Source organism: Triticum dicoccoides, chromosome 1B (genome assembly GCF_002162155.2).
Source record: "Triticum dicoccoides isolate Atlit2015 ecotype Zavitan chromosome 1B, WEW_v2.0, whole genome shotgun sequence".
Taxonomy (NCBI): Eukaryota; Viridiplantae; Streptophyta; class Magnoliopsida; order Poales; family Poaceae; genus Triticum; species Triticum dicoccoides.
The window spans coordinates 312,178,826-312,195,911 of NC_041381.1; the positions used below are offsets into that span (position 1 = coordinate 312,178,826).

The 17,086-nt window shown below is 51.7% G+C and overlaps 1 long non-coding RNA gene across 1 annotated transcript; it reads right to left on the reverse strand.

Moving 5' to 3' along the window:
• Nucleotides 1-28: 28 nt before the first annotated feature.
• LOC119304428 lies at nt 29-2,718 on the reverse strand. Its single transcript, XR_005148262.1, has 3 exons — nt 2,081-2,718; nt 1,917-1,989; nt 29-1,120 (listed from the first exon to the last, which is right to left on the reverse strand). It is a non-coding gene; the product is annotated as an uncharacterized LOC119304428 (long non-coding RNA).
• Between the last annotated feature and the right edge of the window lie 14,368 nt (nt 2,719-17,086).

Here is a 17,086-nt window from a genome sequence, read left to right on the forward strand (position 1 = left end):
CCCATTGATGTGAACGCAAACATGGAATTGTAAGACCTAATGTTCTTTCGGTAGTTTGCTGATATTTTTCCTCCACCCCTTGTTAATAAACTTGTAAGGTAAGGCGGCGGTTCTTTAAATGGTGGCAAGATAATCTTCCCTTGTTTGCAGCATTGTGCAAAGGATGGTTGTCTTGTTCTGGAAGATTGTATTCTTTCTGCATACCACATAAGTGCATGGCAGTGTTGGCAGATGTATGTTGGCCCCCCAAAGTTCCATATCTTACTGGCATTAGAATTATCATCCTTGTCCATTTCACCGTTATTGGTTCTAGCATGCCTTCTGCTCTTGTTGAGTTGAATTTGTGCTTTCCTCTTCATTCGTGCTGTTCTCGTTAATTCGTCCTGGCGTCTCCGTTTCATCATCTGCTCAGCCATCATTGCACTGTCTACAACTGATGATTCTGTGACTTGTGCTGGTTGATAATTTGAATTTGCCCTTACCGCATGGCAATATTGGCTAGTACATAAATTTTGAAATCTCAAGTCCATTATTTGTTGATTCTGTATAGCTGATGCCCCTTCAAAGTTCCATATCTTACTACCACTGGAATTACTGTCTTTGCTTTTTTCAGTGTTATTGATCCGGGCACGTTTGCTACCCCCTTTCAGTTGAAGTTGTGCTTTCCTCTTCATCCTTGCTGTTCTTGCTAATTCATTTTGTTGTCTTTGTTTCGTAATTTGCTTCGCAGTTACTGCACCGTGTAAAGTTGATGATTCCTTGACTTGCAATGCTTGATGATTTGAATTTCCTCGTGACACCTTGCAAATTCGGCACATGCATAGTTTTGTACCCAAGTTCCAGCACAGTATTTGTTGATCTGTATAGCTATTGGCAGGTAGGGCATCTCTTCCTCTGCTTTTTTCCATCAGGTCTGTTACACTTAGTGCCCTCTGGAGTTGATGTTCTTGCTTTGCCTTTTTTATCTTGCTCACCAGATTAGTTCTGTAGTGATACTTGATTTTATTTACTTTCCTGCTCTTTCTGCTCCTGAATTCGGGTCATACACTCGTACTTCTCCCTTCAAGATTTCTACTGATCCTTTTGACTGGCTTTAATTGTTTTGATGGGCACTATTTTTCTGCACACAAGGGAGAGTTCCTTAGCTTAACCAATAAAGATAATGTGTGACATAAGCAAAAAATATGATACACAGTAGATATTTGGGGCTGGAATGAAGAGTCCACAATTCTTACAAATGATACAAGTCAAATTCAGTACTTGGAAGAAAAAGTTGTGAGATCAAATAGCAGAAGGCAACTTAACGTAGTATTCCCTCCGATCCAAAATAAGTGTTGCAGTTTTGAACCGGGGTTAGTTCAAAACTGCGACACTTATTATAGATTGGAGGTAGTATTATTTAGTCAGCAAGCCAAGTTAAGTTCTGCAGAAGTTGGCAACAGCTTAAATTAGTGCTGAAAGCGTGCTTATAAATGTTCAAATTAGACTCATGTTATTACCCACGTGAGCCAAGACAATCATGTTTCTTCCTTCTTTATGTTTCTTTCTTCATGTTTCTTTCTTGCTTATATATATGTCGCTATAGGACAAAGCTTTGTGCCTAATAGGCAGAAAAGGGAAGTCATGTACTCCCTCCGTTCTAGTATATTAGATGCATGTGGCCGGATAGCATAGTGGAGACAAGTTTTTTTTCGTGAGGAAGCGTAGCTTCAAATCAACCGTTGTCTACTTGATTCTTGATTCTGGAGCAAAGATAAACCATGGTTTAACAGTGCTTAACATTGTTTTGCCTCAGAGCCAACTCAAAACTCTGATCAATTGAAATAGTACTTTGCTAGCAATGTATGTCAGTTGCATCAACCATCTAGTCTAGACTCTAGAGAAAGCTTGGAGTTATGTGTTCTTGAAGACACTACCTTTAACTGTCGTCACTTTTCTCATGTGCGTGAAGACTGGAGATGCATGCCCTGGAAACTAGAGACTGTCCGGCTGAAAAAGATAGAGCAAGATATGAATCAATGAAAGAAACACGGCTGTGAATCGTTGAAGATAGGAAAGGAAGTACACCAGTCATGTGCACCTGTCCTACTTGGCCTTCTTCTCCTGCAGCGCAGCCGTTCAACTGCCTGAACGCAACTTTCTTGGCTGGCTATCTGCTAGTAGTAAACGCTAAACTGATATCTCGCTGCGGCTGATGCATCCATCCTTCCCAGAGCCCACTCAAGGCAGTAGCCACAAGTAAATACTGGAAAGGTTTTTGTCTAGGGGAGCAGCAACCAATCCCCTGTATCCTCCTACTAGTACAAGAAACTGATGTATTCTTCTACTACGGTGTCTTGTTCAGTCTGATCTCGTAGCCACGTGTTGAAGAAAATGACACGTAAAACTACAGAATCTGCTTCGTCCTCCCTGTTCTCGCCAAGATACGACGGACACGGCTGTGCCTATGAACCCTTTGGATTCCTTCGGTGCTGCGCGTGAGTGAATAGTGTGAGATTCCCACTGCAGCAGCAGCACGCCAGGTCAAGTCTTGCCCATGCCCTACGCCATAGGTCTGCCTTTTAGGCAATTTATGTTTCTTTTTTCATTTTTCACTCTGGTGCTCGGCATCAAATGCAGAGAATTAGCTTCCTTTCCAGAAACAAATCTGCATTGGAGTGGAATTGTTTTTCATACCATTGATTGTTGCCAGACGACGGTGGTGCCAAGAAATATATATGTATATATTTACCTTCAAAAAAAAGAAGCAGAGGTTTTGACATGTCCACGCAATGCTGTGCATGTACTGAATGTATTTTTTTTTTCTGAACTGTAAAAACACACCGCAATGAACACGAGTAGCTGACGTTCCGTGTGTTTCGTTTTGCAAGAAATATGAACCACTGGGACAAATGGTATGAGCAAACCAATTCGTTGTTGAACATCCAAAATCATGACCGAAACAATGGTAGTACTAATTTTACACACAAACCAAACATATCCAACTTCAGGTATCCGGAACACTTTTCCTTTTACGAAATAGGGTTTCCCTCCGCTTTATAGATAAAGCATCACCGAACAACCGAATCCTGCCGATACAAACACACACACCACACCAAACACACAAGGATGGATACAAGGACGTTGATAGCAGCAACACTACCCAACAAAATCCTAGCCAACATCAGATGAACACAATAAGCACTACTAGGAAGATGTCGGGGCCCTCAACCGTGGGCGGGCCACCGCGAAGAGGAGAAGCCGTGTAGGACGAACAATGAGCTCCAAAGCGGCGCCTTCGGCAAGGGAACGACACCATCGTGTCGCCACAGCCCAATCCAAGGATTAGAGTTTCCTCCGGAGCACTCCGACGACAAATGAGATGCCACGACGACGCCTTCAAGAAGGGGACGACGTTAGAACGCCACCGCCGTCGGCCTGGCAAAGCAGAATGGGTTTTCACCCCGGCCAACACTCATCGTCACCGGATTGGGTGAACGACCCACCTCGGTCAACACGCCGCCCACACGGCCATGCTGACCAGACAGCGCCCGAGCTGCGTCCTCCACCCAAGAGCACCCCGGCTACCACCAACCGGGCCGCCGCCACGGCATCTGAGCCCTACCCTCAACCAGGACACACCAAACAGGCGCGGCCGACCGAAACGAAGCGGAAGCTCGCCTTCCACCCCAAAGCCGACACCTTGGCATGGCCGATGACCTCGGCGGCCGGATCAGGGCCAGGGGAACTTCGGCGGCCACCAACAGGAGCTGCCAGATGCAATGGAGGGGGCACCCTGCCCCTTCCCGAAGTCCCGTGCCACCACTAGCAGGCCTCAAGCACATCACCACACCATGGCGCCACCCCGGCCTGACGAGCCCGTCGCTAAGTCCAAAGAAGAGGGAGGGAGCTCACCCGAGTCCGACGTAGACCGAACCGCCGCCGGAGAGACCCGACGTTGCAGTGCGCAGATCGGACATCCACCAGGCCGCAGCAGCGCTGCTACAGACCACCCCACTCCGAGGTCAAGACCGACCTCGGCCACCGCCCCGCGCCGCCCGCCGCCATCTAGGAGCCGGATCCGCGCCGGCACGCCACCGCCCAGATCGGGAACCCCCGCGGCCGCCACGCTGCAAACGAGCCCGCCGCTCGACGTCGCGTCCCTACCAGGCAACCCCGCCGCCGAACTCCGAGCACGCCGCCGGCCCCGCCAAAGCCCGGCGCCCCACTCAACCGATCGTCTCGCGCCAGCCGCAGAGCACGAGGGAGGAGGAAGAAGAGGCCCCGCCGCCGCCCCCACCGGCCGGGCTTCGCCCCGACGACGTCGCTGGGCGGCGGCGAGGGAGGTCGGGTCACGGCGGCTAGGGTTCCCCCCGGTCGCTCGCGAGAGCGACACGGGAGGGGGGGAGGGGGGAAACTCGTGGCCCAACACTTTTCCTTCTACAGAAAATACGATCGCCCAACTTTATATATAGCCAAACATGACGGCGTCTGGGCGTGGACAGCATCCCCTGCCAATGTGTCGAGAGTGAAACTGTGTCACGTTGCCGACATGGAGCGGTGGCCAGTCAATCTCCTGGTGTCAGGGATTAGAGCATCTCCAGCCGTTTGGCCCCCAAGAGCGTTTTTCAGGGGGAAATAACGCCTCTTGGGGCGTTGCCGGCAGAATTTTTAGCGTGGGGGGTACCGATTCCCAGCCACGAACGCAACAACAGAAGGCACAAAAAAAATTAAAATGCTCGAACTCAATGAAATTCAGCCAATTTGAACGAAATATAGGTGAATATAGGCGATTTCATTGATATTTTGGCGTATTGAAGAAAAACATACATAAAGACATAAAAAACGTCTAATTCATGCCGAGGAGGTTGCAGAAGACGGTGTAGTCGTCGCCGCCATCGTCGTCGTCGCCTGACGGCCCGTCCTTCAAGGTGTCCTTGCTGCAGCCCCTCCTGGATCGCCACTGCGGAATGGCTTGCTCGGTGCAATGACTTCCTCTTCGCTGTCGGAGAACATGATGATGCCGCCCTCGTCGCGGCCATGGCGCTGCTTGGCAATTTCTTCCAGAGCACGACGTTGGTGCTCCATCTCCTGCGCCACATAGTCTGCATGACCAGGCGAGGCCGCTCTCGAGGTCAGCGGCCATGTCCCCGTGCTCCTGCTTCACCACGGTCTCCGGCTCCTTCTTCGGCTCCACCAAGCGAATGTGGCCGCGGGGAGGGGAAGGGACGCGACGACCCTAGTTTATGACGAGGTTGTCGCCGTGGCTGCGTCGACGGAGTGACATCTCTTGCGGCTGGGCTTGACGGGGACGAGTGCCGCTGGCGCCGACCCGGAGGAGCGGGAGCCAGAGGATGATGAGGATGACAGGTCCATGCACCTCGGCAACCAGGAGCTTCCGCGACAGCGAGAGAAGGACGACGCTGGGTACTCCAGCCGTGGCTCGCTGCCCCCTCGATGTGTGCGAGGACGGCAGAGAGAGTTCGCTCGGGCGCGTCCCACCATTGACGGCGGGCCTTCGAGTTGTGGCGCCCCCTCGGCATCGGGCCGCCGTTGGTAGACGCCAGCTGCTCGGCGTGGCATCACTGGAAGTACGCGGTCCAGAGCGCGTGGTTATCCGCCGCGTACCGTGGTTCCTGGCGCGCGTACTCCGACATGTTGGTCCAGAATCGCCTCAATCTCGGTGGGGCGTTCCGCATTGGAGGGCGGCAGAGGCATGGGGACGCCGCCGGCGCTCAGCCGCCATGCACCCGACACGCGCATATCAGGCGACGTCAGGTAGTTGGCCTCCTGCAGCAGGCGAGCTTCCCATTCGTGCAGCCAACAGCGACCGAAGCCATTGGCCACCGCTTCGTCGCGGGGAAACCTCTCCGCCATGGTGCTTCCCTTGAAATTTTGGGTGAGAAAGGTGAGGAGAAGATATGGTCGGCGCTGGAGCGGTGTAGGCAAAGGGATGGCGAGTGTGTGGCAAGCGGCGGCGAAGGTCGGCTTTTATAGCGACGAGAGGGCGGGAGCAGTGTGGACGCATGGCGGGAAAGGACGGGACACGCGGCGGGAAAGGGCGGGGACGCGCGGCGGTGGCTTTCCATCACTGCGCCACAAGTGTCCATCAACGGAAGGCTGACCAGTGACAACATTGAATCACGCGGGCACCGAGGCGAGGTGATGAGGATGATGAAGCACAGTCACTGACTCGGTGGGCCCACAAGGGGGAATCTGGCGTGGTTTGTTTTCACACCATTTTTCTTTCCCCTGGCGCCCCCTGGCGCCCCCAGCATGTTGGGTTCGACCTAGGTCCGCTGGCGCCAATTTCGGCCCAAACCGGCAAAATTTGGGCTCCTAGGACGTGATTGGGCGATTTTTTTGCGTTGGTGGTAAAAAGGACGCCTTGGGGGCCTGTTGGGGGGGGGGGTGGAGATGCTCTTAGAGCGCACGGTCACATTCATGTCTCCGTCCATGAAGATCCAACGCAAGGGCCAAGGTGGTGTCCAAGGGCTACATATATCGCAAGGGGATCATCGATGAGGAGAGCCAGCCTTGGTCCCTATGGGACCGCATCACAAGGCCCGTCGACCACCACATGCATGAGAGTGACGACGACCATGACATGCAACACGAAGAGGATGGGCGGCAAGGAAGGGATTCCTCGAGGAACCATGACAACTAGGAAGAGCACATCAAGCGTAACCACTAGTCACGTATCACGATGACAACCGCGGGGATGGGCACGACGATCGTCAGGTTGATGGTGGTCGTCGCCACTCCATCGCTCTGGTCCAGCAGGCTGTCGCACCTACTGCCACCATTGTGCTGAGCTCTGACTCCGGCAGCGATGACAATGTTTGTGTTCAGGAGCACTAGCCAGTGTAGGCCATTGTAAGGTGCAGGATATGGATTGCTCTCGATCAAGGTAGCTACAGAGGGGATCGACAGGATTATCTCAGGTACATGATCTAGGGTTACAAGAATGGGGAATTGCGAGTGGGTAGCCGCCGTAGCTGATTCCGCCTGATCCACCGGATGGGTCGCTCGCTGGTGCCGCTGCCTCAAGTAGTCGTGGTAGCTGGTGGGAGTCACTGCGTCCACATCGGCCCAGTGAAGCGCGTGTTGGGCCGTCTGTCCCTTGCGGGCCTTGGGCTTGGTGGCGAGCTGGTCGAGCCACCAGTGCTTGTACCAACCATGTCAGCACGCCCGCTGGAGGCTGGTGGTGTAGGGGCGCTGACATCCCCCCTCCTTGCAAGGAGGATTGCCCCCAAGCCTCTGCAGCCGGGAACCTGGCTTGGAGAGCCAGCTTGTCCTCCTAGGTGTCTTGTAGGACTGATGTATCGGACCAACGAATGAGTACTTGCTCAATCATTGATCCATTCTTCCGTCGCCATCTCTGCTGTAAGACTGCAACAGGTACCACTGGTATATCAGAATGAGCTGGTAGGGTAACAGAAGATGTCATACCCGGGGTGAGGCAGTGGCGCAGTTGTGAAACGTGGAACACATGATGCACTTTGGAGTGCGCCGGGAGGTCCAGCTTGTAAGCGACCTCGTTGATCTTAGCAGTAATCTTGAAAGGCCCAAAGAACTTGAAGGACAATTTGTGGTTGGCGCGGCGAGCCACCGAAGTTTGGATGTATGGCTGCAATTTGAGGTACACCGAGTCCCCTACTAAGAATGCTCGAGGGGATCGCTTTTTGTCTGCCTGGGCTTTCATGTGCTGCCACGCACGGTGAAGGTGTTGCTGGAGCAGATCTTGAATAACTGCCCTCTCGTCGAGCCATGCTTGCAAAGCAGGAACTGTGCATTCACTGACTGCTGTGATCCCCCAATGACGTGGTCCGTGGCCAAACATCGCCTTGAATGGCGACATACCTATGCTGGAGTGGAAGGAGGAGTTGTACCAGAATTGAGCTGGGGGTATCCAGTGGCTCCAGCGTTGAGGGCATGCATGCACGAAACAACGAAGATAAGTTTCCATGCACTGATTGACGCGCTCTGTTTGGCCATCCGCCTGAGGGTGATTAGCGGTGCTCATTCTCAATTCTGTCCCTGCATACTTGAACAGTTCTCTCCAGAACAGACTAGTGAACACTGGATCACGATCAGAGACAATCGCGCTTGGGAATCCATGCACCCGGTAGATGTTGTGCATATAAAGCAGGGCCACCTTGGATGCGGTGTATGGATGTGCCAGAGGAATGAAGTAGGCAAACTTAGTGCGGTTATCAACAATTACCCAGAGACAGTTGAACTTGCCAGATTGAGGAAGGCCGTCGACGAAGTCCATAGAAATCATCTCCCAGAGCTGCTATGGGATGGGCAAGGGTTCCAGGAGGCCTGGCGACGTTGAGCGGTCCGGCTTGGCTTGCTGACAAGTGGGACAGCAGCGCACGTACTGCTGAACATGAATCTTCATCTTTGGCCACGCAAAGAGACGGCGAACTCGCCGAAATGTAGCTGGGAAGCCGGAGTGGCCACCCATAGGGCTGTCGTGGAAAGCCGCCAGAACCTCCCAACCAAATGCGTCCCCTGAATCTCAAAATGCCATTCTGGAGAGTGAAACGACCTTTTGGATCTTCGCGTATGGCCAATTGCGCGAGCAGCTTCTGGGCTTGCGGGGTACAGTTGTAGCTGTTGATGATGTCCTGGAGCCAACTGGGACGGCACGAAGTGATGGTGAACAGTGTTGTTTGTGAATTGGCACGCGATAGCGCGTCAGCCGTTGTGTTCTCTGTTCCTTTCTTGTATCTGATTATGTAACGAAGGCCTAGTAGCTTGGTAAATGCCCGCTGTTGCCAGGGTGTAGTGAGACGCTGCTCTTCGAGATGGACTAGGCTCTTCTGGTCTGTGTGGATGATGAATTCGTTGTGCTGCAAGTACGGTCGCCATTGATCTACCGCGACGACAATAGCCAGATACTCCTTCTTGTAGGTGGAGAGCCCTTGGTAGCGAGGGCTTTAGCTTTTGCTCATGTACGCAATAGGGTAGACCTCTTGCTGCAGCACTTCTCCAATCCCTCGCTCGCATGCATCAGTTTCAATGACAAATGGCCGGCTGAAGTCAGGCAGGGCCAGAACTGGCGCTGAAATGAGTTGCTGCTTTAACAAAGTGAATGCTTGCTCTGTATTGTCAGTCCAGACAAATGGAGTGCCCTTCTTCAACAGGTTGAACAGGGGACGGGCGATGATCCCGAAACCACGAACAAATCTGCGGTAATACCCTACGAGACCCAGGAAACGACGCACTTCCTTGGCATCCTGAGGTACGGGCCACGCTTGCACTGCCTGAATCTTGCTCGGGTCCGTGGATACCCCCTGGTCACTGATCACGTGCCCGAGATATGCTAGTTGCTTTTGTCCGAACTCACACTTAGCTAGCTTCACTTTCCATTGATCGCGTCGCAGCAGTGCCAGTACTTGCTTGAGAAGATCCAAGTGTTCTTCCCAGGTTTTGCTAAAAACCAGAATGTCGTCAAAGAACAGGAGTACACAGTGACGCAGCAGGGGGTGAAACGTGTCTGTCATGGCCCCTATGAAGGTAGGTGGCCCCCCCTACGAGTCCGAATGACAGAACCTTGAACTCATAGTGGCCCGTGTGCGTCTGAAAGGCTGTCTTGTACTCTTCCCCCTCTGCTAGACGTATCTGATGATACCCCGCTCCGAGATCAAGCTTGGAGAACCAGCTTGCTCCATGCAGCTCTTCCAATAACTCTTCGATTATAGGCACCGAGAACTTGCTGACATACGTCATTGCGTTAAGATGCCTGTAGTCGACGCATAGGCGCCAAGTGCCATCCTTCTTTTTGACCAAAATGACTGGAGAGGAGAAACTGCTGGTGCTGCGTTGGATCACTCCTGAATTCAACAATTCTTCGACTTGTCTTTCAATTTCTGACTTGAGCTCTGGTTTGTGCCTGTACGGTCGTATATTCACTGGCTGAGCACCTGGCATTAGTGGAATTTTATGGTCGCAAGCACGGCGCGGTGGCAGCCCCTCAGGATCCCCAAACACATCCTTGAACTCATCCAATATGCACTATAAATCTGGTGGTGTGCTGGGCGCAGTGGGGCAGTCTTCTGAAATTGGGTAAAGAAGAACCATATGCAACCGAGAGCCTTGACGACACATGTTCTGTAGCTGAAGGCTGCTGATTAGATGACAGTATGTAGTATTCGCCTCGTGGCCGAACAGACGAGCCGAACCCAGGGGAGTTGGAATTTGGATGACCTTGTTTTTCAAATCAACGGTCATCGGACTATGCATCTCTAGCCAATCCATGCCCAGGATGGCATCATAAGTGCCCAGAGGAAGGATCTTCATGTCGGTGACGAATTCTTGACCTTGAGATGCCCACTTGCAGGCTGGAAGAACTGCAGAACATGTGAGTTCGCCGCCGTCCGCTATGCGGACACGGCAGTGTTGCTGCAGGGGTACGACCCCCGACAGTTGTTGCGCCAACGCTCGGTTGATGAAGGAGGTGGAACTGCCGTTGTCCACCAATAGCAAAACCTCGCGGCCTTGAATGGTTGCCAACAGCTGGAAGGCCTTTGACGAGACGGTGCCATCGAGAGTTGACCGTGATATGGCCATCACGGTGTCACTCGGCCCTGCGCCCTCGCTTGGTGGTGGCGAAGAGTCGACGCCGAAGAGTTCGAGCATCTCCTCGACGACGTTTAACTGGACCGATGTTGGGCAGACATGGTCGTGGCCCCAACGCTCCCCGCACTTGAAGCACAGTCCACGGGCGCGTCGGTAGTCGCGCAGCGCCTTGACTTTGCTGTTGTCGGCGCGCGCGGCATCAGTACCGCGGCGGTCGGTTGCGGTCGAAGTAGGGGACGCCATGTCCGTCCGCGTTGGTGGTGGCGGCAGTGGAAGCGCCACTCCCGCACGCACAGGCGGCTCGTGCGAACGGCGCGTGGTGTACGCCGCACCATCGACCACTTCCTCTTGCAGGAGCGCCAGTGCGCATGCCGTATCCAGGTCTGGCGGCCTCTAAACCAAGACCACATCGCGGATATCCTTCCGGAGTCCCTCGACAAAACGAGTGAGAAAATAGAACAGATGAATCGTGTCAGAATACGAACTAAGATGATTAATAATGGACTCGAACTGCTCAATGTAATCTGCAACTGTTGTGGTCTGCCGCACAGTGTAAAACTGCCGGATCAGCGTCTGATGGCGATCGCGACCAAAACGTGTACACAATAGAGTGGTGAATGACTCCCAATCAAAATCTGCGAGCCGCTTCTGGATGGATTGCAGCCAGATGGATGCGGAACCCGAAAAATTCAACGCAGCCATAGGTACCCAGAAAGAGGGAAGAATTCCAAACATGGTAAAATACTGCTCGCAAAGGTTTTCCACAGTTTGGGATTGTCACCCATGAATTGCGGAAACTGGATGGACGGGTGCGCCTGACCCAGACCGCTGAGTAATCGACTCGCATGGGTGAACGGTGATAGAGCGGGGGGTGATGGGGGGGGGGCGTCATACTGACCGTTTGCCGGGAGCGGCGGCGGCGTCTGGACCGACGCTGCAGGCAGCCCCCGTGAGATGTTGAAGACGCCATGGCCAACGGCCCCTTGAAGCAGAGACGCCGCGCAAGACGTGGTCCCGGTGTGGGCCCCGGTCGTCGCAGGCGGTATGGTGGTTGGAGGGAGTGCCTGATCCTTCGAGGTCTCCGGTCGTGGCGGCGAAGCGTTCTGCAGGGCCGCCACCGCATCGGACAGATCGGCAACACGCCGCTCGAGATCAGGGCGCCACGCCACGAGGTCGTCGATCTTGGAGTTGGAGGCGTGATTGCTGCTGTGTGCTCCTTGAGAGTCGTCTCCAGCCTCTCCAGGAAGGACTGGATGGATGGATCCATGGCCGTGAGGTGAGCTCGACCTTGTCGCAGAGATCGGGTCTCGATGAACTGGGCCAGACCGACGCTATGGAAGGGGGTGGGGATGGTCTCTGATACCAGATGAAAGGTGCAGGATATGGATTGCTGTCGATCAAGGTAGCTATAGAGGGGATCGACAGGATTATCTCAGGTACACAATCTAGGGTTACAAGAATGGGGAATTGCGAGTGGGTAGCCGCCGTAGCCGATTCCTCCTGATCCACCAGATGGGTCGCTCGCTGGTGCCGCTGCCTCAAGTAGTCGTGGTAGCTGGTGGGAGTCACTGCGTCCACATCGGCCCAGTGAAGCACGTGTTGGGACGTCTGTCCCTTGCGGGCCTTGGGCTTGGTGGCGAGCTGGTCAAGCCACCAGTGCTTGTACCAGCCATGTCAGCACGCCCGTTGGAGGCTGGTGGTGTAGGGGCGCTGACAGCCACGGTGACCACGATGCTGGACGAGGGGTGAGGCTGCATCCCTGCGCCACCACTCGCCGAGCTCTGCCCGTCTCCGCTCACAAGAGGCTCTCACGCCGCCAGGCTCAACACCCCTCCCGTCGACCACCATGCCCTCGACGTTGCCCCGCTCCAAGAGGAGTGATGCTAGGCCCTGCCCAGCATCGCAGGGCTCACCAAGCCAGGCAGTGCGTGAGCTGTGCTCCCCCGCGGGGCTCCACATAGCTTTCCTCTGCAATGAGTCCATCATGCTTCGATGAATCGCCCATGCCACCTCTGATCTGCAGCAGCGGGATGGTGCGCTGCACGCCAATGCCACGTCCTCGATGGGTTGCTCCTGACCACATGGCTGGAGATGATCTTGCTCCCCTGTTCATGGAACGCCAGGAGGCGATCATCGCGTCCCCTGCTACCACTCCAGCTAGGCCTCCCAATGCTCATCGCAAGACGCTCGCTGGTATGACCATAGCCGGGGCTGGTGGCGGGCTCGAGCTACAGAGAACAAGCGCCATTATCAGGGCTGATATGTGTAGCACTCAGGGTTGTTGTCTACTGCAGTTTGCCGATTGTCAAGGATGGCAAAGATGAAAGTTGTCACAAAGGTAACCCTCGGCTCCTTCATGGAGCAATTCAAGGAGAAGTTTCCAAATGGAGGTGATCATAGCCTTGCACGATTTTTTTAAGCTTGACGACGGGCAGGCGACTAAGGTCGAGGAGGCTCTCATTGCTCATGGTGGAGCTGCAGCACTGGACCTAGAGACAACTTATGGAGGCGTTGTGGCGCAACCGATGGCCACCTGATGTGGTGCTTCTGTTCTGGGGTTATAAGGTTCCCGTGTTAGTACAACATTTCGTACCAGGCGGTTATTTGCATCTTGGGTTGTTGTCTAGAGTCGTAATTTGATATGGTGTGTTGGCTCAATGGTGTTTTTCAAGCTTAGTCTGGTTGTAAGAGATGTGTTAGTTGTTGTCTTAGGCATAGTGCCATGTATCAGGGTGAACCATGTTTCATTAGTTCTTGTCTTAGGTAGAGTGCCATGTATCAGGGTGAACCATGTTTCATTATGTTAGAACAACCTATCAACGTACCGAGTTGGAATGTTTGGGGCTACAATTGCCAGGACCATTGCTTGACGGTTAGCGCTACCATCGCTACCTCTTTGTGCCATATCGTGTGTCACCAGGAGACAAAGCTCGACAATTTCGACTAGTTCACCGTTGCCTTCTTGGGGGGTAATCGCTTGCACAATTTTGCTCGGAGATTGAAGGATGGAACCAGAGGAGGGAATCCTCTTGTTGTGGGACAGTAGCATGTTGGACTTGTTTAACATCACCGCCACCTCGTTCCGCCTCTCCGCCATGGTACGCATCTGTGACTCCAACATGGAATTCAAGATCACCTCCGTCTATGGGCCATCTGATGCCTCCCGTAAATACGCATTCTTTGCCAAGCTCACTGGTCAAAAACTACCGCCCGGGGTGGCTAGGCTTGCCTCCAGGGACTTTAACCAAATCTATCGTGTGAGAGATAAAAACAAGAGAGATGTTAACCAAAGTAGAATCAACCGGATTCATGTAACACTTCATGCTTGTGAGCTAAAAGAGATCCATCTTCAAAATCGCTAGTTCATTTGGAGCAACAAGAGGGAAGACCCAACGGGATTCATGCCCTTTGATACGTCTCCAACGTATCTATAATTTCTGATTGTTCCATGCTATTATATTATCTGTTTTGGATGTTTAATATGCATTTTTATGCTATTTTATATTATTTTTGGGACTAACCTATTAACCAAGAGCCCAGTGCCAATTTCTGTTTTTTTTGCCTGTTTTAGAGTTTCACAGAAAAGGAATACCAAACGGAGTCCAAACGGAATGAAACTTTCGCGATGATCTTTCTTGGACAAGAAGCAAACCAGGAGACTTGCAGATGAAGTCGGAGACTCAACAAGGCGGCCACAAGGGTGGAGGGCGTGCCCCTACCTCGTGGGACCCTCGGAGCTCTCCCGACCTAGCTCTTTTGCCTATATATACTCTTATACCCCAAAAACATCAGGGGGAGCCACGAAAACACTTTTCCACCACCGCAACCTTATGTACCCATGAGATCCCATCTAGGTGCGTTTTTCGGCGTCCTGCCGGAGGGGGATTCGATCATGGAGGGCTTCTACATCAACACCATTGCCCTTCCGATGAAGCGTGTGTAGTTTACCACAGACCTACGGGTCCATAGCTAGTAGCTAGATGGATTCTCTCTCTCTCTTTGATTCTCAATACCATGTTCTCCTCGATGTTCTTGGAGATCTATTCAATGTAATATTGTTTTGCGGTGTGTTTGCCGAGATCCGATGAATTGTGGATTTATGATCAGATTATCTATGAAGATTATTTGAGTCTTCTCTGAATTCTTATATGCATGATTTGATATCTTTGCAAGTCTCTTCGAATTATCGGTTTAGTTTGGCCTACTAGATTGGTTTTTCTTGCAATGGGAGAAGTGCTTAGCTTTGGGTTCAATCTTGCGGTGTCCTTTCCCAGTGACAGTAGGGGCAGCAAGGCATGTATTGTATCATTGCCATCGAGGACAAAAAGATGGGGTTTTCATCATATTGCTTGAATTAATTCCTCTATATCATGTCATCTTACTTAATGTGTTACTCTGTTCTTCATGAACTTAATACTCTAGATGCAGGTAGGAGTCGGTCGACGTGTGGAGTAATAGTAGTAGATGCAAAATCGTTTCGGTCTACTTAACACGGATGTGATGCCTATGTTCATGATCATTGCCTTAGATATCGTCATAATTATGCGCTCTTCTATCAATTGCTCGGCAGTAATTTGTTCACCCACCGTAATATTTGCTATCTTGAGAGAAGCCACTAGTGAAACCTATGGCCCTCGGGTCTCTTTTCCATTATATTGAATCTATTTTACATCATATTAGTCTCCCGTCAACTTGCCCATTTCTGTCGCCATTCCTTTAATTTGCACTCTTTACTCTCCAACCAATAAACCAAAAATACCAAAAATATTTACTTTACCGTTTATCTATCTCTATCACATCTCACTTTTGCAAGTAACCGTGAAGGGATTGACAACCCCTTTATCGCGTTGGGTGCAAGTTTGTTGATTGTTTGTGCAGGTATTTGGTGACTTATGCGTTGTCTCCTACTAGATTGATACCTTGGTTCTCAAACTGAGGGAAATACTTACTCTGCTTTGCTGCATCACCCTTTCCTCTTCAAGGGAAAAACCAACACAAGCTCAAGAAGTAGCACCCTTCAACACCCACGTGATTCATGCCCTTTCACCCCCCTTTCCGACCACTGTCCATTATTGCTTGCTGACGACAAGGAGCCTAGGAGGCCTAGAACCATCAAATTCAAGAACTTTGGGTATGAATACTCGGTTTCAGTGACGTGGTTAACAACGCGTGGATGGAGCATGTTGAGCACACCGGGTCATACCATATCTTGTTCTATAAGCTAAAAATACGGTGCTACATCTCACCAAATGTAGCAGGGGACTCTTCTCTAAGGCAAAAATTAATCTCCATGCCAGACTATTGGTGATCCTATGCCTCGACATCACACAAGAGGATCAGTAGTTCTCCCCCAAAGAGCATGATCTCTGGGCTCGCCTAAAGAGAATGGTCGTAAGTTTGGCCGTGTTGGAGCAAGCTCGCAAGAAGCAATGTGTGAGAATTTAAACCTCAAGGAAGGAGTTCCCAACACAAAATTCTTCCGTCGTCGGATCAATGCTAGAAGAAGGAAAAAACACATTCACAAGATCAAGCATGACCAAGGTTGAGTCATTGATTATGAAGCAAAAGAGAATATAACACCCACTACTCCGACATCATGAAAAAAGGGTGCACAAGCACAAAAGATTTCAGTTGGGAAGAGCTCACCTTCTTGGCTCATGACTTCCAAGAGTTGGAATCCCCAATAATCAAGAAGGAGGTTTATGAGGCCATCAATGACATGATAGATGATAAGGCTCCCGAACCGGATGGCTTTACTGGGGCCTTCTTCAAGAAGTGATGGGGTACCATAAAGCATGACTTGATGAGGGTGGTGCACTTATTTGACTCTCTGCACATGGCAAACCTCCATTGGCTCAACTGCGCAAATGTCCTGCTCTTACCCAAGAGGGAAGGGGCAGAGGGGATCTCCGACTATAGGCCCATTAGTCTCATCCATGCAGCTTCCAAAATCATTGCTAAGGTGCTCTCTATTCGGCTAGGCCCGCACATGGATACCCTCATTTCCAATGCCCAAAGTGCCTTCATCAAGAGGAGAACTATTCATGAAAACTTCATGTTCGTGCGGATGCTTTCCCGGTGGCTCCACAAGCAAACGACTCCATCGCTCCTCTTCAAGCTTGATATTCAGAAAGCTTTTGATTTGGTCAAATGGGAGTATATCCTTAATCTCCTCCAATGGCGAGGGTTCCCAAGCAAATTCAGAAATTGCATTGTGGCACTCCTTTGCTCTTCCTCTTCCAGGATTCTTTTGAATGGGATGGCCAGCCCACAAATCAAGCATGGGAGGGGCCTTCGGCACGGAGACCCCCTCTCCCCCTCCTCTTTGTCTTTGCCATCGATCCCTTGCAACAAATCTTCGAGCTGGCAACACAAAGAGGGTTCCTACATAAGATTCGAGGAAGAGGTGTCATGGTGTGCACCTCCTTCTATCCGGATGACACAACGGTGTTTATGGCTCCTATCAAAAGGGATATTGACAATCTTTCAGTCATCTTGAGAATCTTTGGAGAGGTCA